Raw genomic sequence first — 19,776 nt, forward strand, 5'->3', positions numbered from 1 at the left:
CACACACACACTATAGAGATTCTTCTGGGTATTTTCACTGTGCCTATGATTGGCCATCACCCCACATGCACACGCATATAACATTCAAGGTAGGAATGAATGAAAAAGGGTGTTGCTGAGTAGCATACTGGAATCCCCACACACACACTTCTTGAAGATTTTTCCAATTACAGTTTAGATTTTTATTTTTTAATTTCTAAATGAAATCACGATCAGAATAGATCAGGCAACATAGCACAGTGCAAGGATGTATGATAGTCCCATTTGCATCACCAAGTTTTGGTAACAAGCTCTTTATTAGAAAGGGGGACATATTAGAAAGGGGGACGTATCACAAAGTCTGGGAGACAAGCCGATTTTGATGGCACTCTCATGATTGTGTGTGTGTGTATTCAAGCATCTGGAGTGGAGAAGCCTGAGCCAGAGACCAACTTCTGCCATGAAGGTGGAGACAATGACCTGAGAGATGAGAGGAACAGGGGAGAGAGACAGGGATAGGATATTAGGAAGACGTGAGGATCACAGGAAGAATGTTCCAGGAAGAATGTGTAAGCGGCAACTGACGGCTCCATCAGAAGAAAACAAAGTCTTTCATATAATTCATTTATACTGTAGATTTCAAGAATGTGGTCTTGCTAAAGTTTAAGAATCATTGTCATAAGGAAATTATCTTCTCAGGACTCCGTAATAGATACAAACATATAAGTCATTTAGAATTTTCTTTAGTATGCCTTCGATTATTTATAACAATTTGAGAAACCCACAGCATTTACAGACTGTAGTGTGGCATAAAAACATTTCTGTCTTATGAATAACTACACATTTATAATATGTACAGAATTAAAATTAATGAAGACATTTGGAGGAAACAATAAATGCACGTGATCTTAGGACCTATGTTTGGCTGAATCGCCGGGTGTGCGGGATGGGTGGACCCAGAGGGCCTCAGGTCTCGGGAAGAGTGGACAGCACGTCTTCTGCGGCTTGGATGTTGAGGATGTTGTGTGCAACCCGGAGGCACGGGATTGCTTGGGGGCCCTTCTTGCAGGAAAGGAGCGTTTACTTTGGGTGGAGCATGTCCGCTAGAGCCGATGTGAGTTAGTACACAGAAAACTGGTGATTTTGCGTGACTCTCCAATGTCGCCCTAATTTACGGGGCCCCGGAGGGCGGGGCAAGAGATACAAGGTTCCCACAGTCTTGAAGAAGAGCCTTCATAGCACCTCTCGATTCATACAGTGGTTTGGTTTCCTGAGAGTGGCTCATTATCTGCGACAAACACTGAATTAGCCCACAGCAAACCAATCACCTCTTTCGTGATCAACGATAGAAGCTCTTGGGCCACCTGCCTGACTCAGTTGGTACAGCCTGGGCTGCTTGATCCCCAGGTTGTAAGTTCAATCCCCACCTTGGGTGTAGAGATAACTTCAAAACTAAGTTAGCTGCTCTTTCCCTCAAATCTCTTGCTTCGCATTCAAGTCTCTCCGTGCAATATTTTCTCCTGGTTTAGGTCAGGCATAAAGACTATTTTACTTTATAAAACTGGGTTGTATGAACGAATTCATATGGATTTACCAAAGTTACTATGTTATCAGGACTGTGGATTGAAAAATTGTGGAGAAAGGTCCAGTCGCCCCACAAGCAAAAGCAATTGCCCTAAATCAGGGGAGAAGGTGAGCGGCTTCTCTGATTCTCCTGTAAGTGCTCATGGCACCTGCCGTCCTTCTTCTCTTACAGCCTTTCCAGGAGGCCGTGCTCTGCCAGCTACGCGGAGTCTGAGCTCAGGACCGGTGCGAGGGGGATGTTTCCCCCACTCTGCCCTTATTTTGGAATCCAAACAGGGCAGGGAGAGCAGCAAGTGCTTGCCATGAGTGGCTACCTTCGGTGTCCTTGAACATCTCGCTCTCGGTCTTTCAGGGAATGAGCGGCCTAGGCTGGCCTCCCCCCGGTCTGTCACCCGACATGTCATCAGGGCCAGCCGCAGTCCCTGACCAGGGCCCAGCAGATTATGCAGCCAGCCGGGCCACCTTTCATCACTGGGCAATCCCGTGTTTTTTGTTGCAGAGCGGAAACCTTCCTCTGAAGGTACCGAAGCAGGTTGACTTTTTCAGATTTTCTAGGCCTTTAATTTTAGACTTTCCCTCAAATCCAGGAAAACCCTGTTGACTTGGCTCCTGATGTTCGAGGTGCAGGAGAGGCTAGGTGGGTATGGTTTCACTGTCTTAGCAGATGCCCTTTCCGGTCAGAGGGTTTCCTGCTTTTGGAACTCTGACTTTCCCAACTTAGTGATGGCGGAGTGAAGACCTTGGAGAATGCAGCGCTGGTTGCCGAGGGTGGGCGGAGGATGAAAAAGGCTGACGTTGAGTGAATGAGCACGAAGTTCTACCTTGTGTTCCAAAGTGGCTAGAATTCTACCTTGTGTTCCAAAGTGGCTAGAAGGTCGCCACGATAGCATCCTCCTCCTAGGAGGATGGAGACTTGCAGACAGAAACCTGGATTTTTTTCACTCCAGGATCAAAAGATCCCTCTTCGAGGAGATATAGGAGCCTGGGGAATGGAGGTGCCGGGGATTGAACCCGGGGCCTCATGCATGCTAAGCACGCGCTCTACCACTGAGCTACACCCCCGGTGTGGGCACACCTTTTTCAGAAGCATTTTCACCGCAGCCATCTACCCGCTGGGCGTCCTGAGGACACGAAGCTTTGAGCGCCGACATCCTTACACACGACTCCTTATTTCGGGGAACCCCCTAGACGGCGTCTCTTGTGCAGCTGCGTGAGGATGAAGGTGATGGTGCTCGAGTGAAAGACACCCTTCCCGAGACCCGCTCATGCTCCTCAGCCCGCCCTGACCTTGGGGCCCCTCAAAGCTTCATGAGAAGACGGCAGTGAGGAGCCGGGTCATAGGTCTGCCAGCACAGAAGCACAGAAACAGTGCTGCCCTAGTGACAACGAGGAGGGCTAGTCTCCTATCTTAATTTCTCTTTTTTGAAGATTTATTTATTTGAATTCAAGTAAGTTAACATACGGTGTAGTCTTGGCTTCAGGAATAGAACCCAGGAATTCATCACTTACACACAACACCCAGTGCTGGTCCCAGCAAGCGCCCTCCTCAATGCCCATCTCCATCTGGCCCATCCCCCACCCACCTCCCTCCCTCATCCCTCAGTTTGTTCTCTATCTTTAAGAGTCTTATGGTTTGTCTCCTTCTCTGTGTTTATCTTATTTTTCCTCCCCTTTCCCTATGTTCATCTGTTGTATTTCTTCAATTCCACGGGTGAAATCATATGATATTTGTCTTTCTCTGACTTATTTATATGTATACGTACCATCTTTTTGCATGTCTTTATCCATTCATCAGTCCATGGACATTTGGGCTCTTTCCATAATTTGGCTCTATCTTAATTTCTTAATACAGATCCCCGCTAGCAGGAACCAAGGCTGCTGGAGGAAGTTGCTGTCGCCCCAGGGCTGGGGCAGGGGAATCACAAGAGGACCCTAGACCATGTCTCTGTGCCAGAATGTAAGAAAGTGCTCAAAAGATGACGGTAGGCTCAAAAGGACACGGGGCCTCTAGAGAAATGTTGGAAGCACTGAGTATTAAAATGGAAAATGAACAATGAAGGAATGTAATCTAATGGATACAATAAGAAAACCTGAGTCTATACTGGTAAGAAAGAGAGAGAAGAGAAAGCTTTCTTTATAATGGTTTGTGCGTTACTACGTGTGGAACCACGGATCCTCATGTGTCTTCAGTGGAAGTGGCCCTGAGTTCAAATGACGACCCACCTACACTCTGGGCTTGAACAACTTCACTATGAGTTTTGGTGTGTTCTGTACGAAGGGGCTTATAAAGAGCAAATTCATTTCTTTCCTTCCTTCAAGTTCCCCTGGAGAGCATTTTCTTCTGAAAGAGCCTCTATGTACACAGGAGTGTGTTTTCTAGTCTACTTTTCTGTCTTCTGTCCTTCCGGCTCTCAGAACGAGACGCAGCGTCTAGACAGAGTGAGGACCCCACCTCCCTAGACACAGATGTTTGGCACAGCAATTTAGGGAAGAAGTGACAGACACACTCTGCTCCTCATTTCACACCAATATTGTGAAGTACTGACTCCACATTGTCTCCCAACCTGGACCTCACTTTCCTGAGTGGCCTCACCTTACTGGTTTGTCCTTTTTTTCTTTTCTTTTGTTCTGTTCTGTTTTGTTTTGTTTGTTTTTAGCGCTGATCCTATACAGGTACTGTTTTTGTGTATCCCCCGCACCACTTTTCTTCTGAGAGCTCTGCAGATAGGAGGGAAGGAAACTGAAGAACCAAGAGAATGTTCCATCCTGAAACTCTCCTTGGTGGTGGACAGGAACTTTCACTCAGGAAGTCGGCTGCCTGCAGTCCTCTGAGGGTCAGTTATGAGGCTAATTGTGTTAAGGGCTTTGCAGGTTGGAATGCAATGTGTCCTCTCTCGAGTGCGTCTGAAACAGCAGGGTTGTATGCAGTGGGTCCTGAGCTGTCAGCTTAAATCTTGGTGCACCTGCAGATAATAGGGGCGACCAGTATGGTGGACACCACAGGATCCCACCAGGAGGGGGTGTAGCTCAGTGGTAGAGCGCGTGCTTAGCATGCACGAGGCCCTGGGTTCGATCCCCAGCACCTCCATGCTTCCTTCCTGCAGGTTCACTTTTGACCGAACTCCACACTGATCTGAATGCCAGGACAGGCATACCACTGACAGAAGAATAGCCGTGTTGTCTTTACCTAGCGCAGGTATAATTACCGCAGTGTTGAAGCAGTCCGTTTGGAGGAACCAAGCCCTTAGGAATTGAAATGACTAAGTATTAAATTATCAACCATGATCTGAATGCCAGGACAGGCATACCACTGACAGAAGAATAGCCGTGTTGTCTTTACCTAGCACAGGTATAATTACCGCAGTGTTGAAGCAGTCCGTTTGGAGGAACCAAGCCCTTAGGAATTGAAATGACTAAGTATTAAATTATCAACCATGAAAAGGAAAGATAGAAGAATCCTGGGACAAATTGCACCAAATTTCTTCTCTGTCTCTTTCTCACTATCCTCAAGTGAATACACAGAGAAGAAACTTTCCCTTTTTTCCTATTCCCTGCTCTTCCCTATCCTTCCACACTGTGCCTGGCTATTCCCTGCTCTTCCCTATCCTTCCACACTGTGCCTGGCATGAAAATGCCACCAGGGAAAGAAAGAGTGAGATGTCAGGTTGGAACTCCTTCCGGAGTCAAACCCATGGAGTTCGTTCAAAAGCTTGCCCTCGCGGATGGCCATGTGGAGGTGCTGGGGATTGAACCCAGGGCCTCGCGCATGCTAAGCGCACGCTCTACCACTGAGCCACACCCCCTTCTGGTAGAGTGCTCTGGTGTCCACCATACTGGTGGCTCCTATTATCTGCAGTTGCGACAAGAATTAAGCTGACAACTCAGGACCTACTGCATACAACCCTGCTGTTTCAGACGCACTAGAGAGGAGAGGTTGCACTACTATAAAATGGGGTTACATAGGGAATATGTGTAGAGCTCAAGGAGATTTCCCAGGGGTACCTGTCAATGACCTCATGCACTGTGATTAAAAAGTCAATGAAAACTGTAATAACCTGATATAGGGAGCACTGCTAATGTGACCAAACTTTTGGCAGTGTGGATGAGCCTCACTCGGCCAGCTGGAGTGCTTGTTGATGGGAAGGAAATATGGAATAGAGGTGGAGCGGACGGCTATGATGACCAATACTCGGCAGACACAAGGACTAGAAGGGCCAGAAGCACCCCTCTCTCCTGGCCTTCCTGGATTTGCAGCCTTATCAGTCCAAGTCTCTGTCTCTGGGGTTCCGTGTTCAAATTTCCCTCTTCCTATGAGGACACCAGTCCTATTGGGTTAGCACCCATCTAATGGCCTCATCTGCACCTGATTACATCTGCAAAGACCCTATTTCCAAATGAAGTGACATTCTGAGGTCCCAGGACGCCCATGAATTTGGAGGAAGAGGAAATTTCAACTGAGTACAACTACCCCATAACGTAAGACTAGTCACTGTAGTTATCTTTATGACCCAGAATTTGAGTAACAGGATACCAGGGAGTATTTGTTAGGACACATAGAAACATCACCAAAAGATGGCTGACTGGGATTTTGTGTTTTCTTCGTGTGGAAGTTAAATATGGCTTAAAGAGGTGTGTGAGGGTGCCAGGTAAGCTGCGACATTGTTTAAGAAACAGGGCTTCCCTTCATCAAAACTCACCCAATATTAAAACAAAACAAAACAAAACCCAAACAAACCTTTTTTAGTTTAGAGAGAATGTGTCACTGAACCCCAAGTTCATCTGCCCCTGGCTTGAAAAGCTAATACTTAAGAGACCAGATTTGACTGGAAAGGAATATGACCTTTATTCAGGAGCCCAGCAACCTGGGGAGAAGGCAGACTCTTGTCCAAAAGCCACCTCCAAGGTTTCTGCCTGGCCCAGGGATGGGGTTTTTAAGGGGACTTAGTTAATCAGTTAAGGATGCAGTGATCTGTGGCAATTCTTGATCATGCACAGTTTTGATGGCGACAGCTACAGACATTATCTCAGGGCTCAAGGTCGTGCAAGAGGGTTTGCTTCCTTGGTGCCCAGGGTGGTGCAGGAGAGCCTGGTGATGGGTAGGAGGCTCCGTTCTTTTTAGGAAAGAATTCATGATCTTGATCAAGATACAAGGAAAGGCTTAAGTTCATCAATGACATGGGCTAAGGCTACTTGCTCAAAGTTAAAGACGATTTGGTTGGCTGGAGGAGCTGAGGCGGCTTCACGAGGAGCAGGAGTTAAAAAAGAGAGAAGAAAGAGGAAAAGGAGAAGCAAATGGAAGAGGAAGAAAAGGGAGAACTTCCAATCCAAATGGTGATTTTTTAGCACCGAGAGAAGGAATGGCAACACTAGATTTAGAAGAAGCCGGATTGTGCTGCTTAAGCTCTAGTGGTGGAGGCTTCGACAGTACTTAAATTATCGCAGCACGTTCGAGGTCTGAAGCCATCATTCCTCAGCCCCTAAAGGAGAATTATAAACCCAGACCAGAGAAATTGGTGATTAGTGGAATTTTGAAAAAAAATATATTATGCACTCATTGTGTCCCTCCAAGAAGAACAAAAAACAGCAGCTGTGCACCCATTACCTTCCACTCATTGTGTTAGAGTGGGCAGTTAATTAGGTTCTAAGAGGAAGCCTGGAGGCCAGCACGGAGGAGGCTGTGCCCAGTCATGGGGAGGGTCAGAGGCCTGTCCGGCCGCACTCCCCAGAAGCCCCAGCACACCAGACGGGCCCCAGATGGCGGAGCCAGGACAGGAAGCCCCTGAGCAAGTATGGAGGAGAAGGCACACGATCCTGCTTCCAAGAAATCCCCACCCCCAGGTAATGAATATTCCTCCTGCTTCTTAACAACTGTCAATAACAGATAGAAACTCCAAACCCCGGGGTGCTTGGGCTCTCACTAGCTCACCTATCTCCAGAGTGTACCTTTTGCTTTAATAAACTTTCCCATCTGTGTGGCTTGTTGACCGTGATGCGTGTCTGTCCTTGAATTCATTCCCCTGACAAGGCTCAGAACCTTAGAGGACTCCTTCGGGTTGGCCTGGGTGGAGGCCCCAGGACCAGGGGGCTCCCCAGTTCATGCCGCAACAATTCAATCAAAGTCTCGTATCTGCTACTTATATTGAAACAATTATTGGGTTAATCACTTGGCTTAAAGTGTGAATGAAGTAGTCTCTGACCTCAAGGGGTTGGGAGTACAAAAGATTAGAAGGCAATTACATCAAAACCCACAAGAATTCTTGGTAACCTACTCTCCGGTCTTACCAGCTGTAGTGTGAAGCCATCTCATAACTACAAAGTTGAGAGAAAAGAGACCACTGGAAATAGGAGACATTTTTGTTTTGTATATGGTGGTGCTGAAGTTCTTCTTTCCCAGGAGGTATTTCCTGGGCTTTATTGATTGCAGGTGGAGAAGGCAGGCATGGTATAGAAAATAAAGCCACAAGTCAACTGTAGACAGATGACACTTGAACGCGGGTGTGGACAAGATGGTCAAGAAAGACTGGATTGGAACTGGTTTGTAGCATGAGAGAAAGAAACTGTGGAGAGGAAGAGAAAGTTCCATCTTGGGAGTTTCGTGGGTGTGGCTTGAAAATAATATAAAAAGAGGTTTTAGGCCAGTGAACAGGTGTCTGGGAGAGACTGGCCAGGCAGGTAAGGTTGTAAGAGCAGGATGGTATCATACAGTCTAGAATTTATTATCCTTTCTTTATGGATCTAGGTTGAGGTTATAGATATAGTGGGTTTAACACAACGGACTTAAAAAAATAACATCTTTTTGCTAAAGTCTTATTAAATCCAGTTGATTTTTAATTTTTTTTAAGTAAGCTCTACACCCAAACATGGGGCTTGAACTCATGACCCCAAGATCAAGAGTCACATGCTCTACCAGCTGAGCCAGCCAGATGCCCCAAGGGAACGGGCTTTTAGTTTAAAAAGTGAGGGTTTCGAAGAACCACAGAAAATAAGTGAAATATACACATATTTTGCAGGATGCTGCAAAAAACCTGCCACTGTCAAAGATGGTTCAATGGGAGGCTGTGTTTCTGGCATTTGTGAAAGTTCTGGCTTGGGTTCCTGACGGATCTAGGGCGGCTCTGTCTTCCCCTGACTCTGGAAATAGGGAATTGTCTCCTTTCTCCCCCTGTCTTGTCACAACATCCAGTGGGTTGTTCCTACACAGGGTGATAGGCACAACATAAGAAAGAAATGAGTGTAAAGCCACAAGTAGCCACGAGATTAATCAGCTTTTCCAACCAGAGCTACCATTTTGCAACATTGCTGAAGAGAAAGGAACATAGAAATGAGAGAGCAAAAAGAACTTCTGAACTCCCTGCGGGTCCTTGCTGTTACTATTTTAATTTTTTTTTTACATTTTTATTTATTTTTGAGAGAGAGACAGGGCACGAATGAGGGGGGAAAGAGAGAGGGAGACACAGAATCTGAAGCAGGCTCCAGGCTCCAAGCTGTCAGCAAGGAGCCTGACGTGGGGCTGGAACCGACTGAGCCATCCAGGTGCCCCCTTGCTGTTACTATTTTAATCTATACAAACTTCATTGCAGACTTGATCGCTGGGGTCAGACATCTCTACCCTGAGTTGGTCATCCATATTAGTGACTTAGGTGGGCATTACTGGCAGGAAGCCTGACACTTCTTTTCACTGTAGAGCCTACTACATCTAAGTAACAATTTATAGAGGTTTCAGAAGGCTCTAATCTCTGAGTCGGGAACTCTGTAGATATCTCTTATCCTAAGGATGAGGATCCTAAGGATCCTAAGGCCCTCCATGAAAAGGAGGGCCCTTGGAGACTAGGTGGTAAGAAGGGCTCAAAATTATCCATTGGTATCAGAAGATAAGGGTATCGATCCAATTTCAATTGTGAGCTCTTAATTTTCTAGTTGGAATTAAACATTGTATCCATTAAGCTACATTGTTAATTCATGCCCAAGTTTCTCCATGCTAACACAAAGCCTAAAGCCACATAATGGTGTCAAGGATTTTCTGTTTCTTGCTTCTAATGCAGAAACAAATTAACCTAAAAACAACAAAAACCTAGAAGAAATCCTGTTCGTGCCTCTGTACTTACTAGCATAATACACAGTAAAACCTTGGATTGCGAGTAACTTGTTCTGTGAATGTTCTGCAAGGTAAGCAAACATTTCTAATATGTTTTAACTTGATAAACAAGCGATGTCCTGGAGTATGAGTCGTCTGTGACACCAAATGTCACGTGATCACAACTGAGCCAATGGCGCGCTCTCTCTCTCTCTCTCTGGGATTGTGGGTGATCATCTCTCATGCTCAGATGCTGGGTCTCAGGCTGCTGTGTTTGGCAGAAATCAGTGATTTTTCAGCACGTTGGAAGGTGCCCGTAACTGGCACTAGTGTATTTTTTGTTACTTCCAAACACCTATGGACAGTCCTTTGCTTTTCCATCCAAGAGTGAGCTTAGGAATCCTTTGCTTCATTTTAGGTCAGGCTGCCTGCAGATGTAGACCCTTTCCTCTGCTGCCTTATTGCCAGTTACATTAAATACAGTCTATGATGAGTATTTTAATTATTTAAATTTAAGTATTATATTATTAATACTGTGCTGTAGTCAACATCCATGCAAGCACATACAATGGCCCCTGTGCAGGAAAAGGTTCCATTGAACCAAGAGATAGCAGTGATTTTGTTACTGATAGTGAAAGTCGTCCTATGCAATAATCCTCCTCTCTTGTCTCCCTCACACCAGCCACCAAGGTTCTCAAAGGTAAGTGCAGGCCAATTTGTTTTTCTTTATATTTTGTATTTTCTTTATTATTTTGTATTATATTACAGTATTGTAATTTAACATCGTAATCATTTTTATATGAATATCTTTGGGTTGTGGAACAAATCGTCTAAATTTCCATTATTTCTTATGGGGAAATTCGCTTTGATATGCAAGTGCTTTGGATTACAAGCATGTTTCCAGGACGACCTATGCTCAGAAACCTAGGTTTTACTCTAAGTCTGGTCAAGCCACCTAGAGGTCTTTTAAGTGAATCCCTCACTCCCCAAATCCAACATGGCTGCAAATCCTGTGTCTGTCTACACTCTTCCTTGTTCTCAAATCTGTCTTTCCATTTTCACGCCTACATCCACTCTTTTGTTCACCCGTCTAAATCTTGTAAGAGTCTCTAAAGAGGATTAGTGGGTTACCTACATTGGAACAATGGTGTTCTCACTCTATTGCAACTCTGGCTTTGCCCCCTCAAAGTCTTGACTTTAGAAGCCAGTTGAGAAGAGATGAGGCTGTATGGACAGAGATGCCCACACTATAAACACCATAGTGAGTTTCCTAAGAGAAAGCCAGGTTTCAATTAGCTTCTTCTAAGACTTAGAAATGTGTAGGGGAAAGGAAAGAGTAGCTTGAACAGGGCCTGAAATCCTGAAGTCTCGCACCAAAGACTAAACCTTCACCAACAGAGCCATACCACTCCCTAGGCAAAGAGATCATTGATGTCTAGTCATGTGGATTTTTGCCTTGTACTTTTTCTTTATTCCAGGTATTCATGTGGATTTTGCCCCCACTTATACCAGAGACGTTCAAGCCTGAATGCCGCAGTCAACATGCTCCCCACACAGGGACACATGGGGTTTCAGGAAAGCTGGCTTCGTGTGGTTCTTGCAGGAGCTACCTGTAACAGAGGCTCTTGCAAGGAGGTCCCCCCCACCAGCCCACGCATGCTCACAGTGTTCTCCATCAGCAGCACGAGCAGCCTGGCACTGCCCAAGCCACGACAGCTCTGGACTCTACAAGTCGGGTCTTCCTGTGGGACAAATGTCATCATCCCCTTCTCTTTCCCGGAGAAAGGGGACATTGCCCATTGTTTTGTATTCAGAAGATGGGGAGAAGGATGAGGTGGGCCACCTGTAGATACGTCTCCTTTTGGATGATGGCACTTTTCCAGTAAGTTAACTGAATGCAATTTCTGGGTGCTTGACCTTCCAGGCTAATGGTTCCTGAACTGGCCGATTACTAGAATCACTGGGGAGACTTCAAAGTCACGGAAACTATTGATGGTTTTCCTCAACGGTGTCCAGCACTTCATCCACAACTCAGGGCTCTGCGTTCTATGTGATGAAGCTGAAGACTTCTCTAGCCTCTGGAGGTTTTCCAAAGTCTTAGATTTTGCAAAGGTTTTGTAAAACCTAGTGTCCCAGCTCACATATTTGCCTCTCTGTGCTTTCTTTATTTAGGCGAGAATCTGTCCAAACAAGGCTCTGCGATAAATTGTAGCCTTTTCTTCCTTTCCTCTTCCTTCGTCTTTGTATGGGGGTCTCCTGAACTAGAGCTGAAGCATCCACTAACTGGATCTACACCAGGGATTACTAGAGCAGTGACTGTGAAACACACTGTTCGCCACCTATGACCAAGTTTTGTGACCAATTCAGTCCTCTTCTGTCTTATCTCCCCCACAGTAGCCTAGATTTTGAGATCTGCGTTTACATCACTCATCTCGCTATGCTTTGTCTCTCTCCAAGGTTCTTACTTTATTCCACTTGTATCTTTTCTCCAACCTGGATGTAATTTCTCTGAGGTGACACACTGCTAATCTTCTATCTGCCCCTCTGCACTATCTTACCGGTTATCAAAAACCAGAAAATTAAAATTAAATTAAAAACCACCAAATCGATAAAATCACATTTAGTATGAGTTTATTGTGCATACATAATAGCTCATGAACTGGGAGCTTTCAGATGTAAAGCTGATACAAAGCTCAAGGCATGACATCACAGGATGGCTTATAACGTGAAAGTGGGGAAGGTCTTTAATTTTTTAAAATGCTTATTTATTCTTGAGAAAGAGAGACAGAGGGAGGGGCAGACACAGAATCCAAAGCAGGCTCCAGGCTCCAAGCTGTCAGCACAAAGTCTGAGCAGGGCTCGAACTCACTAACGGTGAGATCATGACCTGAGCCAAAGTCTGATGCTTAACCGACTGAGCCGCCCAGGTGCCCCGATGAAGCTGTTTAATTTTTATAGGGATTGGGTATTGCAGTGATTTCCAGATGGCAGGGATTGGTTAGAAGTGATTATCTTACACCATTTTTAAGCAGATGACTTGGTTCTTTTCAGGCATTTACAAGGGACAACCCACATTACACTTGTGTTCATGAGATAGGCTGCATTTACTGTGGCTTATGTGACTTATGTGGTCCTGTCTGCTCAGGCAATTTTCAAGTCTGGTCTCTATTTTGTATTTAATTTTAACAGGGTCTTCCTTGCTTAGAAGTCACAACAGAAGTTGAAAGAAAAGGGAACTGGAGACAGAGGTGAATATTCCACCTGGGACTCCCCCTGGAACTTGAGCTGACCTTGGAGTCGGCTGCACTCAGGGGATCTTAGCCGCGGGATCTTTGGTCTAGCATTCAGATATCCTTCTCACTGCAGAGGCGCAAAAAAGATTCGGGCTAAGATTTTGTGAACTAGTGAAGCTAAATACAGCAAACCTTGTTCTACCAACTGTGAGATCCTAGGATAACCCGGTAGGCAGGGCAACCATCCACTGTACAGGGTTTGCTGGAGTGTGGGGTGTACCCAGGTGCCCAGCTCGGGCTCACCTGCAGGAGAGGCTGGGTGTGTTCCTGGATTCCTTCAACCCAGCTTCCCTCTTTCCCCTTCGAGGTTGTGCACGTCCAAGCAGCATCAGCACAAGGAAGACCAGAAGGAGTGAGCAGGAAGAAAGACCACGCTCACTCGGGGGTCTCTGGAAAGGAGAGGAATAAGGGTGCCATCGCCCCCACGAAGAGGCTCATGCCCCTGCCCATGGCGCAGCTCACCAATGAACCGGAGAGAAAAACAAAGACCAAAGAAGAGGACGGCCCTCGCACAATGTTTGTCAAATTTCCTTCTGGGTTCTCAGTTGCACTTGTATGAAGCTTGAGGCGCAGAAGACGTGCCCACTGATTGTCCCCTCCTTTTCCTTAGTCCAGATCAATCACCAATCGTGACAGGGTATGGACCCCAACTTCTTCTCGAGGGAGCAAGGGAGGGATTTCTCGAGGAACGCAGTGCTTACTGAACTGTTCTGAACACGGAAACTATCAGTGTCCATGAAGGTGGAGGTGTGGCCGAAATACCCGGGGAGAGCCCGGGAATGATGGTCTAAAAGTCCCAGATCTCCCATTTGGAAGGTCAGGTGTCTCCTTACGTGTCACCTGATTGCAAACATCCAGACGCGCTCGTGTCTCCGGTAAATCTTGCAGAGAATCAAGGGGGGGGGGGGGGGAGGGCGGGGCCCTTCAATTACACTTAACGTCCTCCGGTCTTTAAACGCAGATCCACCCGAAGGACATCCGTCAGCACTCCACGGGGCTCAAGTCGGTAAGCAGGCCGCCGAGCGAACAGCCTCTTCCTCGGTCTTTCCCGGACAGACCACTCCCGCTTGCTTTTCGGGGTCCAGGAACCCCCCCCCCCACCCCCACCCCCAAGCACCCAGGGCACCACTTGGAGGTCTCCCCGCGTTCCTTGATTTTGTTCTTTCGAATATCTGCACCCACAGCAGGCTTTCCGCTGGGTCAGCGGGTGTCCCAGGGAAGGACTTTGCCGGCTTCGCTCGGTGCCCCAACTTTGCTCGGCTGCCCCCTGCCTGCCCTGCGCCCCGGTTCTTCCCTCCAGTGCGGGACAAAGTCACTTCAGTTAAAGTGGGGGCAGTTCTGAGGCTGTTGTTCGTACAACCCCTTGTGGACCTGACCCTCGGGAGGGGGACCCACAGGGACAGCGGAGCGGACGCGGACGTCTCCCAGCGCGCGGCGCCAGAACACGCAGGTGCACCTGCGGCCGCCGCGGCGCGGGGCGCGGGGAGCGTCCGTCTGAACGTCGGCGCTGCGGTCCGGGTGGGAGACGCGAGCTTTCCCGGCGGAGGCCACGCAGACCCTGCCCTGAGGAGCGGGCCCGGAGCAGGTACCCGGGTGGGGGTGGGCGGCTCTCGGGTCGGCAGGGGCGCTATTCCGACCAAGCCGCTAAATGCTCTCCAGTTTGGCGAATTTGGAAGCAGCGAAGTTTAGCCCAGTAGACTCTGCAGGCCGGTTCTTAGATGGTAAAAAAAGGAAAAATAAAAGTGCTATTTTATGAAGCAGGAGAGAGGGACGCAGGCCGGGGGGGTGTAGCTCAGCGGTAGAGCGCGTGCTTCGCATGTACGAGGCCCCGGGTTCAATCCCCGGCACCTCCAGCCCGAGTTTTCTCCGGGATCAGGGAATCTGCAGGCTTGTTTTTCTTGTCACGCACCACCCCCGCCCCGCGCCCGCAGCAGGTGAAAGAAGGAAGCCCGCCCACCATCCGACCTCCTCCACGGTCTAATTACGGACGGTGTCCGGAAAGCGCAGGACGCACACAGGACAGGGAAGATGAAACCTGAACCCGCGTTCAGGTCCTGTTCTGTGACAGCAGGGGGTCTGACCCCACACCGCGACCCCAGGCCTCTGCGTGCCCCGCGCGCGCACCCCTGCGCGACCACCGCCCGTCACCGCATGGCTGGGGTGCGGGGGCCGGAGCCCAAATCTGCTGGGGGGCGACCCGGAAAACACCCCGCGACCCAACCGCTGCACCGGGGGCCACGGACTCGGGAGAAGCCCCACTTAGGAATGGGGGGCGGATTTCCTCAGGCCTCGTCCGGGGGGTGGGGTTCCCTCGGGTCTCGGCCCCGGGCGGGGGGTTCCTTGGGCCTCGCGCCGGAAACCCCCGAACTGCGCACGCGCGCAGCTGGCATAAAATCCTCGCGTGTCCGCGAGCAACCCTTCCACGCCGCTTCCACCCGCGCACGGGGTTCTCGCTCCTCAGGTGCGAGTCCCTGTCGGGGTGACCTGCTTGACCCGAACCGCGGTCCCTGCCCTCCCGCCCCAGACCAAGTCCCCGCGGCCCCGGCCCATCCGAGAGTTTCCACCTGTTGCTGTCCTGGAAGTCTTCTGCCTTCTGCCCCACTTGGCGGTCTTCTGGAAGGTCACCGCGCACTCGTGACGGATTCAGTAAGTTTGCATCACCTCAACCGGCTTCTTCAACCGTTTCTAGCACTTGTTTCTAGAACGCTAAGGAAAGTCATAAAAGCGAACACACGTGTTAAGGTCCCAGCAAGGATCGGAGAGAGAGATGAAGCCCAGAGGGGCAGTGTGTGTGTGTGTGTGTGTGTGTGTGTGTGTGTGTGTGTGTGTGTGGTTTGTCTGTGTGTGTGTAAGAGTGGTCGTGGGCACACGGAGGGAAGGGTGGGAATAGAGAGATGTGTAAGTTCCCTGTGTTTCCTGAAACAAACAAGGTGTGGGTAACAATTACAGAATTCCTTCATTTCTAAACATGATTCTACGTTGGGTGGATGTATCACAATGCGTTACATTTTCATTTTCTTTCGGGTGCTAGTCGGTGTATCACAGGGTAGGAATTCTGCAAAACCTGAGTCTCAAAACAAGCTTTGCTGTCCCCTGAGTACAAACAAAATCTCCCCTCTCCCAGGCTACAGGGCCAGAAGGGGTGAGGCTGGGCCGCTCACAGGCAAATGGAACAGACACGGGCTCAGGGGGCCCTGTTGTTACAGCAGCTGTCACCTGTGTGTCCGTCACACTGTCACCTGTGTGTCCAGCAGCTGTCACCGCCTAGAGCACAGGCGTCCCAGGCGCCCAGACCCTCCCAGCTCAGAAACACTCTTCGGACGCCGCGTCTGTGTCAGGGCGCGAGGGCTGCTCTCAGATTCCTTTTCAAGTGACCTGGTTGTTGTCTTCAATTTTCCTTCTGGTGATTCTTGGCAGAGAAGAGACCTGGCACTCGGTGTTTTCCCTTCCAGGAGCACCTATGTGCTTCCCGTGACTTTCGTAACCTCCGGGGTTAAGTAGGAAGGCTCTATAGGGCCTCAGGCTCGGCATCGGGGCAGAGCCGAGAGCGCCTGCAGCGCTGGGACCCCCGCCAGTGTCGTCTCCGAGGGAATCCACGTGCTGGGCGCGCTTTTGGGGAAATGGCTGACAGCTGGGGCCCCCACACGGCCAGGCCACGTGACGCAGATGGCCCTCCAGGTCTGTCAGTCCCTGCGGGGTCAACCTCCGTCATTACCTCGGGCGTTACCCGCCGTCATAGCGGGGTCCCTGACGCCCCACTGCTCCCGGCTCCCACAGGCCTGCTAGAAAATGCGCAACAAAGGGTACAAAGGGAAAAACTCAGTTGTCTCTGGAAGTCTGGGTCCAGATGGGAAGAGAAGACCGAAAATCTTCATCCACTGACGGAAACGGGGCGGGATGGTGGGGGGAGGGGGGAACGACCACGTATCTGGCAGTCCTGGAACGCGATGGACCTGAACCGGGTAAGAAACACCACCTGCGGGCGATGGCCGCGTCCGCGGAGAGCTGGCGTCCCGAACCGGGTTTCCACCTGTAAGGGGAAGGCAGAATGGTGACGCTGAAGTGACAGAGCCCTGAGCGCTGGACTGGGGGGTTAGGAATTTCTGGAAAACTGAAGAACGGCTGCTTGAAGCTGGTTTTGGAGCCTGGGGTTCGCTGTTCCTGCTTCAAGGGTCTTTCTGCGGCGGTCGGCTGGCGCCGGGTCCCACTGATCCGTCGAGAAAGCGTTTCCGTTCCATCGGGGAGCCGGGCGTGGGGCGCAGGGAGAGGGCCCGGGGCGCGGGGGAGCGGGGCGCGGGGGATGGGGCGTGGGGGGCGGCGCGCGGGGAACCGGGAGCACGGCGCGGGGCTCGGGGAGCCAGGCGTGGGGCGCGGGGATCCGGGAGCGGGGTCCAGGGCGCGGGGTTGACGTGAGGGCCCGTGCGGGCGGCGCGGCCACAGCCGGACCCGCGGGCGCCCGGGGGACGCTCTCTGCCTTAGGCCACCGAGTGTCGTAGCCCCGCGGGGCCGCACAGAAGGATTTACTACTGAGAAGCTCCCCGGACTGATAATCTAGCAGAGATCCGGGAAGCCCCGACTCCGAGACCTTGGGACCCCGGAACCCGGTAGCCGTGGACCGCGAAATTGGGAAGGCTTCCTGGAGGAGGAGGAGGCGGAGGGAGAGAGGGGTGAGGCGTGGGTGATGCGGCAGAGGGCGGAGGCGAGGTGAGGCTGCCACCCGGTGACCTGGGGACACCCGGGTCCGGGGGCCTCGACCCAGCCGGACCCGAAGATGCCCGGGAAGGTTCTGGGTCTCAGGAGAAGGAATCCAGCACAGACGCAACACAAGCAGGAACGTTTACTGAAGCGGAAAGTACAGTCTGCAGATGTGAGAGCAGGTGTGTGCGTGTGCGTGTGTGTGTGTGTGACAGAGCGCGCGAGGACGAGCCGCCATCCCGAGGGGTTGGGTTCCCCTCCCCCATGTTTCACCGCCGGTTGGGAACCGGGGGACAGAATGTTCAGGACTCGGGGCTGGTCTCCCACGTTTCCTCCTCTCTTGCTCAGAGCCTCCCGTGCTGGCGCCGCCACCCGGGGCCCGTCCGTGAGACGGGGCTTCTCGGGGAGCGCGGCCTGGACGCGCCTCTGACCCCCGCTCCCGCTCCACCACCCCCCCCCCCCCACCCGCGGCTGGGCACGGCCTCCTCCGCGCCGGCCTCCAGGCTTCCTCTTCGAGCCTAAGGAACCGCCACCCGACAAGGCGCGGAGGGTTTGCGTGCGGATCTGTACACGGAAGGAGGATGTGGATAGGTGGGTGGGGGGCCCGGCCGGCTCTGCATCTTTTCTCTGCCCTCCAGGTACGAGGAAGGACCGGGGGCGGACACTTCTGTCCCACGAGAAAATCCACCCGTTTTTACCCAAACTGTGGGATTTGAGGTCGTCGGGGGCGGGGAGATCCTTTCCAAACCCACTCCCGCCTTGGTAAAGGGGACCGCATCCTCCTCAGAGGAGGCACCACTCTCCGCCTTGGTGAAGGGGCCTTCATCCGCCCCAGTCGGGGCACCACCGCCCCGCCTGGATCCAATCTGCTTCACACGGGAGGGAAGAAATGCTTAAACACTTTTTGGATGTGAGAATTCAGGGGAAAAATGTCAGCCTCTCCGCCCGAACAGGGACTTGAACCCTGGACCCTCAGATTAAAAGTCTGATGCTCTACCAGCTGAGCTACCCGGGCTCCCGTACTGGGGCTCCTCTGACCGCCTAGGAAAGGTCAGGGCAGTCGCCTAATGACCGTTTTTCTGTTGACAACGTGTCGAAAGCAGCCGCTTGCACGCGGAACTCAGGTGCCCCGTGTGGGATAAATGGGGTCCCCTTTATTAAGACGAGGGGTGGCGCCCCGTCTGGGGCGGATGAGGTCCCCTTTACGAAGCTGTAGGAAAAGCACCTCTCCCGCTGGTTGGTACGTTGTGGTATTTCCTCCAGAAGTGAAGAGGAACTCCTGAATTCCTTCTGATAAGATGCTTCATATTTCATAATCTTTCTACAATCTCTTTTCTTTCTGATATCTAAAGGCTGATACATTTTTTCTGTGAATGATCTAAGATTGTCTTCTAACCAAATCATTCACTCATAAAATGGGTGTGTTAAGATTGGAAAGAGGTTTCTGACTTTCTGCCAGTACATATTCCCTCCATAACTTCCTGCAGGCAGAAACCCATATTTAAAATGTCCACAACCCTCGGAATCCCTTAATATTCCAGAAATTACTTTGCAGTCCACTGGGGAGAGAAATTCTTGGGTTCACACACACACACACACACACACACACACACACACACATTCAGAAGGTTGATAATATACTTTTCAAAAGCTATTCGAGTATGTATTTGCTTTAAAAACAAAATGTGTAGCAGTAAAAAGATAAGATATATATTTGAAAAGAGATTCAGATATATGTACTTTCAACAAGGGAAGTTATCATAAACAAGGTGAAATTCACATCTGAAAGGACACTTAGACATACATTTGAAAAGATAGCAACTCAGTATATATCTTGGGGCAGTTGAAATAAAGGAAGTTTCCAAAGGAATTTTTATAGGTTAAAGTAGACTTACGGGTTCTGGGTTGGGGGTGGGGGGCAGTCAGGATAATGTTAAGCTAAGGTTCCCTTTTGCCCCCAGCAAAGTGCCATCATCGAGGCAGCTGACCTCCTAGAGGGAGGTCGCTCTGCTGGTTTCAAGGACTTGCCAATGTCTGTAGGCAGTAAGGGAATTTAATTTTTCATTTGCCTTAGTTTCCCCCATCACCATGGCCAGCACTTAAACCCCTTTCCTTAGTTCTTGGGCGGCCAGGAGTGTCTGAGGAATATCA

At 50.0% G+C, this 19,776-nt stretch overlaps 5 non-coding genes across 5 annotated transcripts; 2 read left to right on the forward strand and 3 right to left on the reverse strand.

The window, feature by feature from the left end:
* Nucleotides 1–2,553: 2,553 nt before the first annotated feature.
* TRNAA-AGC (transfer RNA alanine (anticodon AGC)) lies at nt 2,554–2,625 on the reverse strand. The gene has a single exon. It is a non-coding gene; the product is annotated as a tRNA-Ala (tRNA).
* A 1,954-nt stretch (nt 2,626–4,579) lies between these two features.
* Nucleotides 4,580–4,651, forward strand: TRNAA-AGC (transfer RNA alanine (anticodon AGC)). The gene has a single exon. It is a non-coding gene; the product is annotated as a tRNA-Ala (tRNA).
* A 643-nt stretch (nt 4,652–5,294) lies between these two features.
* On the reverse strand, nt 5,295–5,366 carry TRNAA-AGC (transfer RNA alanine (anticodon AGC)). The gene has a single exon. It is a non-coding gene; the product is annotated as a tRNA-Ala (tRNA).
* A 9,345-nt stretch (nt 5,367–14,711) lies between these two features.
* TRNAA-CGC (transfer RNA alanine (anticodon CGC)) lies at nt 14,712–14,783 on the forward strand. The gene has a single exon. It is a non-coding gene; the product is annotated as a tRNA-Ala (tRNA).
* Nucleotides 14,784–18,567: 3,784 nt separating this feature from the next.
* TRNAK-UUU (transfer RNA lysine (anticodon UUU)) lies at nt 18,568–18,640 on the reverse strand. Its single transcript has one exon. It is a non-coding gene; the product is annotated as a tRNA-Lys (tRNA).
* Between the last annotated feature and the right edge of the window lie 1,136 nt (nt 18,641–19,776).

The sequence above is a fragment of the Panthera onca genome, chromosome B2 (assembly GCF_046562875.1).
Source record: "Panthera onca isolate mPanOnc1 chromosome B2, mPanOnc1 haplotype 2, whole genome shotgun sequence".
Classification (NCBI taxonomy): Eukaryota; Metazoa; Chordata; class Mammalia; order Carnivora; family Felidae; genus Panthera; species Panthera onca.